The sequence below is a fragment of the Equus przewalskii genome, unplaced genomic scaffold, assembly GCF_037783145.1.
Source record: "Equus przewalskii isolate Varuska unplaced genomic scaffold, EquPr2 ChrUn-12, whole genome shotgun sequence".
NCBI classification, from domain to species: Eukaryota; Metazoa; Chordata; class Mammalia; order Perissodactyla; family Equidae; genus Equus; species Equus przewalskii.
This window is the reverse complement of record NW_027228749.1, coordinates 1714374-1726974: the sequence shown is the minus strand read 5'-3', so window position 1 is coordinate 1726974 and position 12601 is coordinate 1714374.

Below are 12601 nucleotides of genomic sequence, written 5' to 3'. Positions count from 1 at the left end.
AGAGCTGGAAGCCAAATGCTTTGTTGCCTGTCTCCCATTGAGGAACCAAGGCAGCACTTTTTGCCTTGCAGTTCTACTGCAATGTAGAACATGGCAGAGCAGAAGTTCTACTTCAGCGACATAAGGGCTGGGAAGAAACAGCGTTTCACAGGCCTTTGTAAGAGATGTTCCCGGTAGCCTGTAAGAGCACTGTGGAGAGCGAGTTGTTTCTTAGCTTCCCATAGAGCTGGAAGACAGAAGCTTTGTGGCCTGTCTCCCCTTTAGGAAACAAGGCAAGACATTGTGCCTTGCAGCTCTACTGCAATGCTGAACATGCTAGAGCAGAAGTTCTACTTCAGCGAGATCAGGGCTGGGAAGAAACTGCGATTCACAAGCCTGTATAAGATATGTTCCCAGTAGGCTGTAAGAGCACTCTGGAGAGCGAGTTGTTTCTTAGCTTCCCAAAGAGCTGGAAGCCAGACGCTTTGTGGCCTGTCTCCCCTTGAGGAACCAAGTCAGGAGTTTGTGCCTTGCAGCTCTACTGCAATGTCGCACATGGCAGAGCAGAAGTTCTACTTCAGTGAGATCAGGCCTGGGAAGAAACGGCATTTCACAGGCCTGTAAAACAGATGATCCCGGGAGGATGTCAGAGCACTGTGGAGAGCGAGTTGTATCTTACCTTCCCAAAGAGCTGGAAGCCAGATGCATTGTGGCCTGTCTCCCCTTGTGGAATACGGGAAGGACTTTGCGCCTTGCAGCTCTATCTCAATGTTAGACACAGCAGAGCAGAAGTTCTACCTCAGCGAGATCAGGGCTGGGAAGAAACTGCGTTTCACATGCCTGTAAAAGAGATGTTCCCTGTCGGGTGTAAGAGCACTGTGGAGAGCGAGTTGTTCCTTAGCTTCCGAAAAAGCTGGAAGCCAGACGCTTTGTGGCCTGTGTCCCCTTGAGGAACCAAGGCAGGACTTTGTGCCTTGCAGTTCTACTGCAAGATGGAACATGGCAGAGCAGAAGTTCTACTTCAGTGAGATCAGGGTTCCTAAGAAACTGCCTTTCATTGGCCTTTCTAAGAGATATTCCCGGTAGGCTGTGAGATCACTGTGGAGAGCGTGTTGTTTCTCCACTTCCCAAAGAGCTGGAAGTCAGACACATTTGGGCCAGTCTCCCCTTTAGGAAACAAGGCAAGTACTTTGTGCCTTGCATCTCTAGGACAATGTAGGACACAGCAGAGCAGAAGTTGTACTTCAGTGAGATCAGGGCTGGGAAGAAAGTGCGTTTCACAGGCCTTTGTAAGAGATGTTCCCGGTAGGCTGTAAGAGCACTGTGGAGAGCCAGTTGTTTCTTAGCTTCCAAAAGAGCCAGAAACCTCAGGCTCTGAGGCCTGCCCCCCCTTGAGGAACCAAGGCAGGAGTTTGTGCCTTGCAGCTCTTCTGCAGTGTAGAACATGGGAGTGCAGAAGTTCTACTTCAGTGAGATCAGGGCTGGGAAGAAAGTGCGTATCACAGGACTTTGTAAGAGATGTTCTCAGTAGGCTGTAAGAGGACTCTGGAGAGCGAGTGGTTTCTCAGCTTCCCAAAGGGCTTGAAGCCATACGCTTTCTGGCAAGTCTCCCCTTTAGGAAACAAGGCAAGACATTGTGCCTTGCAGCTCTAGGGCAATGTAGGACAGAGCACAGCAGAAGTTCTACTTCAGCAATATCAGGGCTAGGAAGAAACTGCGTTTCACAGGCATGTAAAAGAGATGTTCCCGGTAGGGTAAGAGCACTGGGAAGAGCGAGTTGTTCCTTAGCTTCCGAAAGAGCTGAAAGACAGACACTTTGTGGCCTGTCTCCCCTTCTGGAACAAAGGCAGGACTTGGTGCCTACCTCTCTATCTCAATATAAGACACACCAGAGCAGAAGTTCTACTTCAGCGAGATCAGGGCTGGGAAGAAAGTGCGTTTCACAGGCCGTTTTAAGATATGTTCCCGGTAGGCTGTAAGAGCACTGTGCAGAGCGAGTTGTTCCTTAGCTTCCCAAAGAGCTGGAAGCCAGGTGCTTTCTGGCCTGTCTCCCCTTGAGGAAGCAAGGAATAACTTTGAGCCTTGCAGCTCTACTGCAATGCAGAACATGGTAGAGCCGAAGTTCTACTTCAGCGAGATCTGGGCTGGGAAGAAACTGCGTTCCACAGGCCTTTGTAAAAGATGTTCCCAGTAGGCTGTAAGAGCACTGTGGAGAGCGAGATGTTTCTCCACTTCCCAAAGTGCTGGAAGTCAGACGCATTTGGGCCAGTCTCCCTTTAGGAAACAAGGAAAGACATTGTGCCTTGCAGCTCTAGGGCAATGTAGGACACAGCAGAGCAGATGCTCTACTTCAGTGAGATCAGGTCTGGGAAGAAACTGCGATAGACAGGCCTGTATATGATATGTTCCCAGTATGCTGAAAGAGCACTCAGGAGAGCGAGTTGTTTCTTAGCTTCCCAAAGACCTGGAAGCCAGACGCTTTGTTGCCTGTCTCCCTTTGAGGAACGAAGGCAGGAGTTTGTGCCTTGCATCTCTACTGCAATTTAGAACACGGCAGAGCCCAATTTCTACTTCGGTGAGATCAGGGCAAGGAAGAAACTGCGTTTCACAGGCCTGTAAAAGAGAGGTTCCCCGTAGGCTGTAAGAGCACTGTGGAGAGCGAGTTGTTTCTCAGCTTCCCAAAGAGATGTAAACCAGACGCTTTGTGGCCTGTCTCCCCTTGAGGAAGCAACGCAGGACTTTGTGCCTTGCAGCTCTGCTGCAATGCAGAACATGCTAGAGCAGAAATTCTACTTCAGCGAGATCAGGGCTGGGAAGAAACTGTGTTTCACAGGCCTTTGTAAGAGATGTTCCCGGTAGGCTGTAAGAGCACTGTGTAGAGCGACTTGTTTCTTAGCTTCCCAAAGAGCTGGAATCCTCACGCTTTGTGCCCTGTCTCACCTGGTGGAACTAAGGCAGGACTTTGTGCCTTGCAGCTCTATCTCAATGTAAGACACATCAGAGCAGAAGTTCTACTTCAGGGAGATCAGGGCTGGGAGGAAACTGCGTTTCACAGGCCTTTGTAAGAGATGTTCCCGGTAGCCTGTAAGAGCACAGTGGAGAGCGAGTTCTTTCTTAGTTTCCCAAAGACCTGAAAGCCAGACGCTTTGTGGCCAGTCTACCCTTTAGGAAAGAATGCAAGACATTGGTCCTTGCAGTTCTAGGGCAATGTAGGACACAGCAGAGCAGAAGTTCTACTTCAGCGAGATCAAGGCTGGGAAGAAACTGTGTTTCACAGGCCTTTGTAAGAGATGTTCGCGTTAGGCTGGAGGAGCATTGAGGAGAGCGAGTTGTTGCTCCGCTTCCCAAAGAGCTGAATGCCACACGCTTTTGGGCCAGACTCTCCTTTATTAAACAAGGCAGGACTTTGTGCCTTGCCGCTCTAGGGTAAAGTAGGACACAGCAGAGCAGAAGTTCTACTTCAGCGATATCAGGGCTGAGAAAAAACAGCGTTTCACAGGCCTGTATATGATATGTCCCTAGTAGGGTGTAAGAGCACAGTGGAGAGCGTGTTGTTTCTTAGCTACCCAAAGAGCTGGAAGCCAGACACTTTGGGGCCTGTCTACCCTTGAGGAACCAAGGCAGGAGTTTGTGATTTGCAGCTCTACTGCAATGCAGAACACGCTAGATCTGAAGTTCTATTTCAGTGAGCTCAGGGCTGAGAAGATACTGCGTTTCACAGACTTTTGTAAAAGATGTACCCGGTAGGCTGTAAGAGCACTGTGGTGAGCGAGTTGTTTCATAGCTTCCAAAAGAGCCGGAAACATGAGGCTTTGGTGCCTGTCTCCCCTTGAGGACCGAAGGCAGGACTTTGTTCCTTGCAGCTCTACTGCAATGTAGAACATGGCAGAGCCGAAGTTCTACTTCAGTGAGATCAGGGCTGGGAAGAAACTGCGTTTCACAGGCCTGTAAAAGAGATGTTCCCGGTAGGCTGTAAGAGCACTGTGGAGATTGAGTTGTTTCTTAGCTACCAAAAGAGGTGGAAGCCAGACACATTGTGGCCTGTGTCACCTGGTGGAACAAAGGCCGGACTTTGTGCCTTGCAGCTCTAGGGCAATATAGCACACAGGAGAGCAGAAGTTCTACTTCAGCGGTATCAGGGTTGGGAAGAAACTGCGTTTCACAGGCCTGTATATGATATGTTCCTAGTAGGCTGTAAGAGCACAGTGGAGAGCGTGTTGTTTCTTAGCTTCCCAAAGAGCTGGAGCCAGACACTTTGGATCCTGTCTCCCCTTGAGGAACCCAAGCAGGACTTTGTGCCTTGCAGCTCTACTGGAATGCAGAACATGCTAGAGCAGAAGTTCTACATCTGCGTGATCAGGGCTTGGAATAAACAGCATTTCACAGGCCTTTGTAAGAGATGTTACAGGTAGGCTGTAAGAGCACTCTGGAGAGCGACTTGTTCCTTAGCTTCCCAAAGAGCTGGAAGCCAGACGCTTTGTGGCCTTTCTCCCCTTGAGGAAGCAAGGCAGGACTTTGTGCCTTGCAGCACTCCTGCAATGTAGAACATGGCAGAGCAGAAGTACTACTTCACTAAGATCAGGGCTGGGAAGAAACTGCATTTCACAGGCCTATGTAAAAGATGTTCTCAGGAGGCTGTAAGAACACAGTGGAGAGCCAGTGGTTTCTTAGCTTCCCAAAGAGCTGGAAAAAGAAGCTTTGTGGCCCGTCTCCCCTTGAGGAACCAAGGCAGGACTTTGTGCCTTGCAGCTCTACTGCAATGTAGAACACGGCAGAGGAGAATTTGTACTTCATTGAGATAAGGGCGGGAAGAAACTGCATTTCACAGGCCTGTAAAAAGATGTTCCCTGTAGGCTGTAAGAGCACTGTGGAGAGCGAGTTGTTTCTCAATTCCCAAAGAGCTGGAAGCCAGACCCTTTGTGGCCTGTCTCCCCTTGAGGATGCAAGGCAGTACTTTGTGCCTTGTAGATGTACTGCAATGCAGAACATGCTATAGGAGAAGTTCTACTTCAGCGAGATCAGGGCTGGGAAGAAACTGCGTTTCACATGCCGTGTACGACAGTTTCCCGGTAGGCTGTAAGAGCATTGTGGAGAGTGAGTTGTTTCTTAGCTGCCCAAAGAGCTGGAAGCCAGACGCTTTGTGGAGTGTCTCCCGTTGTGGAACAAAGGCAGGACTTTGTGCCTTGCAGCTCTATCTCAAAGTAAGACACAGCAGAGCAGAAGTTCTACTTCAGCAAGATCAGGGCTGGGAAGAAACTGCATTTCACAGGCCTTTGTAAGAGAAGATCCCAGTAGGCTCTAAGAGCACTGTGGAGAGCGAGTTTTTCCTTTGCTTCCCAAAGAGCAGGAAGCCAGACGCTTTGTGGCCTGTCTCCCCTTGAGGAAGCAAGGTGGGACTTTCTGCCTTGCAGCTCTACTGAAATGTAGAACATGGCAGCGCCGAAGTTCTACTTCAGTGAGATCATGGCTGGGAAGAAACTGCGTTTCACAGGCCTTTGTAAGACATGTTCCTGGTAGGCAGTAAGAGCACAGTGGAGAGTGTGTTGTTTCTTGGCTTTCCAAAGAGCTGGAAGCCAGACTCTTTCTGGCCAGTCTTGCCTTTAGAAAACAAGGCAGGACTTTATGCCTTGCAGCTCTAGGGCAATTAAGGACAGAGCAGAGCAGAAGTTCTACTTCAGCGAGATCAGAGCAGGGAAGAAACTGCGTTTCACAGGCCTTTATAAGAGATGCTCCCAGGAGGCTGTAAGAGCACTGTGGATAGCGAGTTGTTTCTCAGCTTCCGAAAGCGCTGGAAGCCAGACACTTTTTGGCCAGTCTCCCCTTTAGGAAACAAGGCAAGACATTGTGCCTTTCAGCTCTTGGGCAATGTAGGACACAGCAGAGCCGAAGTTCTACTTCACCGAGATCAGGGCTGGGAAGAAACTGCGTTTCACAGGCCTGTAAAAGAGATGTTCCCGGTAGGCTGTAAGAGCACTGTTGAGAGCGAGTTGTTTTTCAGCACCCAAAGAGCTTTAAGCCAGACACTTTGTGGCCTGTCTCCCCTTGAGGAACCAAGGCAGGACATGGTGCCTTGCAGCTAACTGCAATGCATAATATTCTAGAGCAGAAGTTCTACTTCAGCGAGATCAGGGCTGGGAAGAAACTGCGTTTCCCAGACCTTTGTAGGAGATGTTCCCGGTAGTCTGTAAGAGCACTGTGGAGATCCAGCCGTTTCTTAGCTTCCCAAAGAGCTGTAAGCCAGACGCTTTGTGGCCTGTCTCCCCTTGTGGAACAAAGGAAGGACTTTGTGCCTTGCAGTTCTATCTCAATGTAAGACACAGCAGAGCAGAAGTTCTACCTCTGCGAGATCAGGGCTGGGAAGAAAGTGCGTTTCACAGGCCTTTGTAAGAGATGCTCCTGGTAGGCTGTAAGACCACTTTGGAGAGCGAGTTGTTTCTTAGCTTCCAAAAGAGCCGGAAACCTGAGGGTTTGGGACCTGTCTCCACTTGAGGAACCAATTCAGGAATTTTGCCTTGCAGCTCTACTGCACTGTAGAACATGGCAGAGCAGAAGTTCTACTTCAGTAAGATCAGGGCTGGGAAGAAACTGCGTTTCACAGGCCTGTAAAAGAAATGTTCCCGGTAGGCTGTAAGAGCACTGTTGAGAGCGAATTGTTTTTCAGCTTCCCAAAGAGCTTTAAGCCAGACACTTTGTTGCCTGTCTCCCCTTGAGGAAGCAAGGCAGGACTTTGTGCCGTGCAGCTCTACCGCAGTGCAGAACATGCTACAGGAGGAGTTCTACTTCAGCGAGATCAGGGCTATGAAGAAACTGCGTTTCACAGGCCCTTGTACTAGATGATCCCAGTAGGCTGTAAGAGGACTGTGGAGAGCGAGTTGTTACTCATCTTTCAAAGAGCTGGAAGCCAGACGCTTTGTGAGCAGTCTCCCCTTTAGGAAACAAGGCAAGAAATTGTGCCTTACAGCTCTAGGTCAATGTAGCACACAGCAGGACAGAAGTTCTACTTCAGCCAGATCAGGGCTGTGAAGAAACTGTGTTTCACAGGCATTTGTAAGAGATGTTCCCGGAAGGCTGTAAGGGCACAGTTTAGAGCGTGTTGTTTCTTAGCTTTGCAAAGAGCTGGAAGCCAGACACTTTGTGGCCAGTCTCCCCTTGAGGAACCAAGGCAGGACTTTGTGCCTTGCTGCTGTACTGCAATGCTGAGCATGCTAGAGAAGAAATTCTAATTCAGCGAGATCAGGGCTGGGAAGAAAGTGCGTTTGCCAGGCCTTTGTAAGAGATGTTCCCAGTAGGCTGTAAGAGCACTGAGGAGAGCCAGTTGTTCCTTAGCTTCCAAAAGAGCTGGAAGCCGGACGCTTTGTGGCCTGTCTCCCCTTGAGGAACCAAGGCATGACTTTGTGCCTTGCAGTTCTACTGCAACGTAGAACATGGTAGAGCGGAAGTTCTACTTCAGTGAGATCATGACTGGGAAGAAACTGCGTTTCACTGGGCCTTGTAAGAGATGTACCCGGTAGGATGTAAGAGGACTGTGGAGAGCGAGTTGTCTCTCAGCTTCCCAAAGAGCTGGAAGCCAGACGCATTTTGGCCACTCTCCCCTTTTGGAAACAAGGCAAGACATTGTGCCTTGCAGCTCTACTGCCATGCAGAACATGCTAGAGCAGAAGTTCTACTTCAGCGAGATCAGTGCTGGGAAGAAATTGCGTTTCAAAGGCCATTTTCAGAGATGTTCCCAGTAGGCTGTAAGAGCACTGTGGAGAGCGAGTTGTTTCTTAGCTTCCCAAAGACCAGGAAGCCAGACGCTTTGTGGCCTGTCCCCCCTTGTTGAACAAAGGCAGGACTTTGTGCCTTGCAGCTCTCTCTCAATGTTTGACACAGCAGAGAAGTTCTACTTCAGTGAGTTCAGGGCTGGGAAGAAACTGCGTTTAACATGCCTGTAAAAGAGATGTTCCCGGTAGGGAGTAAGAGCACTGTGGAGAGCCAGTTGTTCCTTAGCTTCCAAAAGAGCTGGAAACCTGACGCTTTGTGGCCTGCCTTCCCTTGAGGAACCAAGACAGGACTTTGTGCCTTGCAGTTCTACTGCAACGTAGAACATGGCAGACCAGAAGTTCTACTTCAGTGAGATCAGGGCTGGGAAGAAACTGCGTTTCACTGGCCTTTGTAAGAGATGTTCCTGGTAGGCTGTAAGAGGACTGTGGAGAGCGAGTTGTTTCTCAGCTTCCCAAAGAGCTGGAAGCCATATGCTTTTTGGCCACTCTCCCCTTTAGGAAACAAGGCAAGACATTGTGCCATACAGCTCTAGGGCAATGTAGCACACAGCGGAGCAGAAGTTCTACTTCAGTGAGATCACGGCTGGGAAGAAACTCCGTTTCACACGCCTTTGTAAGAGATGTTCCCGGTAGGCTGTAAGAGCACTGTGGAGAGCCATTTCTTTCTTAGCTTCCCAAAGAGCTGGAAGCCAGACGCTTTGTGGCCTGTCTCCCCTGGTGGAACAAAGGCAGGAGTTTGTGCCTTGCAGCTCCATCTCAATGTAAGACACAGCAGAACAGCAGATCTACTTCAGCGAGATCAGGGCTGGGAAGAAACTACGTTTCACAGCCCTGTAAAAGTGATGTTGCCGGGAGGCTGCAAGAGCGCTGTGGAGAGCGAGCAGTTCCTTAGCTTCCGAAAGAGCTGGAAGCCAAACGCTTTGTGGCCTGTCTCCCATTGAGGAACCACGGCCGGAGTTTGTGCCTTGCTGGTCTACTGCAATGTAGAACATGGCAGAGCAGAAGTTCTACTTCAGTGATATCAGGGCTTGGAAGAAACTGCGTTTCACAGGCCTTTGTAAAAGATGTTCACGGTAGGCTGTAAGAGCACTCTGGAGAGCGAGCTGTTTCTCATCTTCTCAAAGACCTGGAAACCTGAGGCTTTGGGACCTGTCTCCCCTTGAGAAACCAAGTCTGGAGTTTGTGCCTTGCAGCTCTTCTGCAGTGTAGAACATGGCAGAGCAGAAGTTCTACTTCAGCGAGATCAGGGCTGGGAAGAAACTTTGTTGCACAGGCCTGTAAAAGAGATGTTCCCTGTAGGCTGTAATAGCAGTGTGGAGAGAGAGTTGTTCCTTAGCTTCCCAAAGAGCCGGAAGCCAAACGCTTTGGGGCCTGTCTCCCCTTGAGCAACCAAGTCAGGATTTGGTGCCTTGCAGATCTTCTGCAGTGTAGAATATGGCAGAGCAGAAGTTCTACTTCAGCGAGATCAGGGCTGGGAAGACAGTGCGTTTCACAGGACTGTAAAAGAGATGTTCCTGGTAGGGTGTAAGAGCACTGTGGAGAGCGAGTTTTTTCTTGGCTTCCCAAAGAGCTGGAAGCCAGACGCTTTGTGGCCTGTCACCCCTTCAGGAACCAAGGCAGGACTTTGTGCCTTGCAGTTCTACTGCAACGTAGAACATGGCAGAGAAGAAGTACTAATTCAGTGAGATCAAGGCTGGGAAGAAACTGCGTTTCCCAGCCCTTTGTAAGAGATGTTCCCAGTAGGCTGTAACAGCACTGTGGAGGGCCAGTTGTTTCTTAACGTCCCATAGAGCTGGAAGCCAGACGCTTTGTGGCCTGTCTCCCCTTGAGGAAGCAAGGCAGGACTTTGTGCCTTGCAGCTCTACTGCAATGCAGAACATACTAGATCAGAAGATGTACTTCAGAGAGATCAGGGCTGGGAAGAAACTCTGTTTCACACACCTTTGTAAGAGATGTTCCCGGTAGGCTTGAAGAGCACTGTGGAGAGTGAGTTGTTTCTTAGATTCCAAAAGAGCCGGAGACCTGAGGCTTTGGGGCCTGTCTCCCCTTGAGGAACCAAGGCAGGAGTTTGTGTCTTGCAGCTCTACTGCAATGCAGAACATGGCAGAGCAGAAGTTCTACTTCAGTGAGATCAGGGTGGGAAGAAACTGTGTTTCACAGGCCTATGGAAGAGATGTTCTCGGGAGGCTGTAAGAGCACAGTGGAGAGCAAGTGGTTTCTTAGTTTCCCAAAGAGCTGGAAGCCAGACGCTTTGTGGCCAGTCTCTCCTTTATGAAACAAGGCAAGACATTGTGCCTTGCAGCTCTAGGGCAATGTAGGACACACCACAGCAGAAGTTCTACTTCAGTGAGATCAGGGCTGGGAAGAAGCTGCGAGTCACAGGCCTGTATATGATATGTTCCCCGTAGGCTGAAGGAGCACTGTGGAGAGCGAGTTGTTTCTCAGCTCCCCAAATAGCTGGAAGCCAGACACTTTGGGGCCTGTCTACGATGAGGAAGCAAGGCAGGACTTTGTGCCTTGCCACTCTACTGCAATGCAGAACATGCTAGAGAAGAAGTTCTCCTTCAGCGAGATCAGGGCTGGGAAGAAACTGCGATTCACAGGCCTGTATATGGTATGTTCCCAGTAGGCTGTAAGAGCACTGAGGAGAGCGAGTTGTTTCTCAGCTTCCCAAAGAGCTGGATGCCAGACGCTTTGTGGCCTGTATCCCCTTGTGGAACAAAGGCAGGACTTTGTGCCTTGCAGCTCTTTCTCAATGTAAGACACAGCAGAGCAGAATTCTACTTCAGCGAGATCAGGACTGGGAAGAAACTGTGTTTCACAGGACTTTGTTAGAGATGTTCCCAGGAGGCTGTAAGAGCACTGTGGAGAGTGAGTTGTTTCTTAGCTTCCCAAAGAGCTGGAAGCCAGACACTGGGGCATTTCTCCCCTTGAAGGAACCAAGGCAGGACTTTGCGCCTTGCAGCTCTACTGCAATGCAGAACATGCTAGAGCAGAAGTTCTAATTCAGCGAGATCAGGGCTGGGAAGAAATTGCGTTTCACAGGCCTCTGTAAGAGATGTTCCTGGTAGGCTGTAAGAGCACTGTGGAGACCGTGTTCTTTCTTTGCTTTCCAAAGAGTTGGAAGCCAGACTCTTTGTGGCCAGTCTCCCCCTTTAGGAAACAAGGCAGGACTTTATGCCTTGCATCTATAGGGCAAGGTAGGTCACAGCAGAGCAGAAGTTCTACTTAAACAAGATCAGAGCTGGGAGGAAACTGCGTTTCTCAGGCCTTTATAAGAGATATTACCAGGAGGGTGTAAGAGCCCTGTGGAGAGCGAGTTGGCTCTCAGCTTCTGAAAGAGCTGGAAGACAGACGCTTTGTGGCCTTTCTCCCCTTGAGGAAGCAAGGCAGGACTTTGTGCCTTGCAGCTCTAGGGCAATGTAGGACACAGCAGAGCAGAATTTTTGCTTAGGCGAGATCAGGGCTGTGAAGAAACTGCGTTTCACAGGCCTTTGTAAGAGATGGTTCTGGTAGGCTGTAAGAGCACAGCAGAGAGCGAGTTGTTTCTTAGCTTCCAAAAGAACCGGCCACCAGAGGCTGTGGGACCTGTCTCCCCTCGAGGAACCAGGGCAGGAGTTTGTGCCTTTCAGCTCTACTGCTATGCATAACATGCTAGAGCAGAACTTCTAATTCAGCGAGATCAGGGCTGGGAAGAAACTGCGTTTCACACACCTTTGTAAGAGATATTCCCAGTAGAATGTAAAAGCACTGTGGAGAGCGAGTTGTTTCTTCGCTTCCCAAAGAGCTGGAAGCCAGACGCTTTCTGGCCTGTCTTCCCTTGAGGAAGCAAGGCAGGAGTTTGTGCCTTGCATCTCTAATGCAATGTAGAACATGGCAGAGCAGAAGTTCTACTTCCGTGAGATCAGGGCTGGGAAGAAACAGCGTTTCACAGGCCTATGTAAGAGATGTTACCGGTAGGCTGTAAGAGCACAGTGGAGAGAGAGTGGTTTCTCAGATTCCCAAAGAGCTGGAAGCCAGACGCTTTGTGGCCAGACTCCCCTTTAGGAAACAAGGCAAGACATTGTGCCTTGCAGCTCTACGGCAATGTAGGACACAGCATAGCAGAAATTTTACTTCAGTGATATCAGGGCTGGGAAGAAACTGTGGTTCACAGGCCTTTGTAAGAGCTGTACCCAGTAGGCTGTAAGAGCACTTTGGAGAGCGAGTTGTTTCTTAGCATGCAAAAGAGCCAGAAACCTGAGGCTTTGGGGCCTGTCTCCCCTTGAGGAACCAAGGCAGGAGTTTGTGCCTTGCAGCTCTACTGCAATGTAGAACTGGGCAGAGCAGAAGTTCTACTTCAGTGAGATCAGGGCTGGGAAGAAACTGCGTTTCACAGGCCTATGTAAAAGATGTTCTCGGGAGGCTGTAAGAGCACAGTGGAGAGCGAATGGTTTCTTAGTTTCCCTTCGAGCTGGAAGCCAGACGCATTGAAGCCTGTATCCCCTTGTGGAACAAAGGCAGGACATTGTGCCTTGCAGCTCTATCTCAATTTAAGACACAGCAGAGCAGAAGTTCTACTTCTGCAAGATCAGGGCTGGGAAGAAAGTGCGTTTCACAGGCCTTTGTAAGAGATTTTCCTGGCAGGCTGTAAGAGCACTGTGGATCTAGGGCAATGTAGGACACACCACAGCAGAAGTTCTACTTCAGTGAGATCAGGGCTGGGAAGAAGCTGCGAGTCACAGGCCTGTATATGATATGTTCCCCGTAGGCTGAAGGTGCACTGTGGAGAGCGAGTTGTTTCTCAGCTCCCCAAATAGCTGGAAGCCAGACACTTTGGGGCCTGTCTACGATGAGGAAGCAAGGCAGGACTTTGTGCC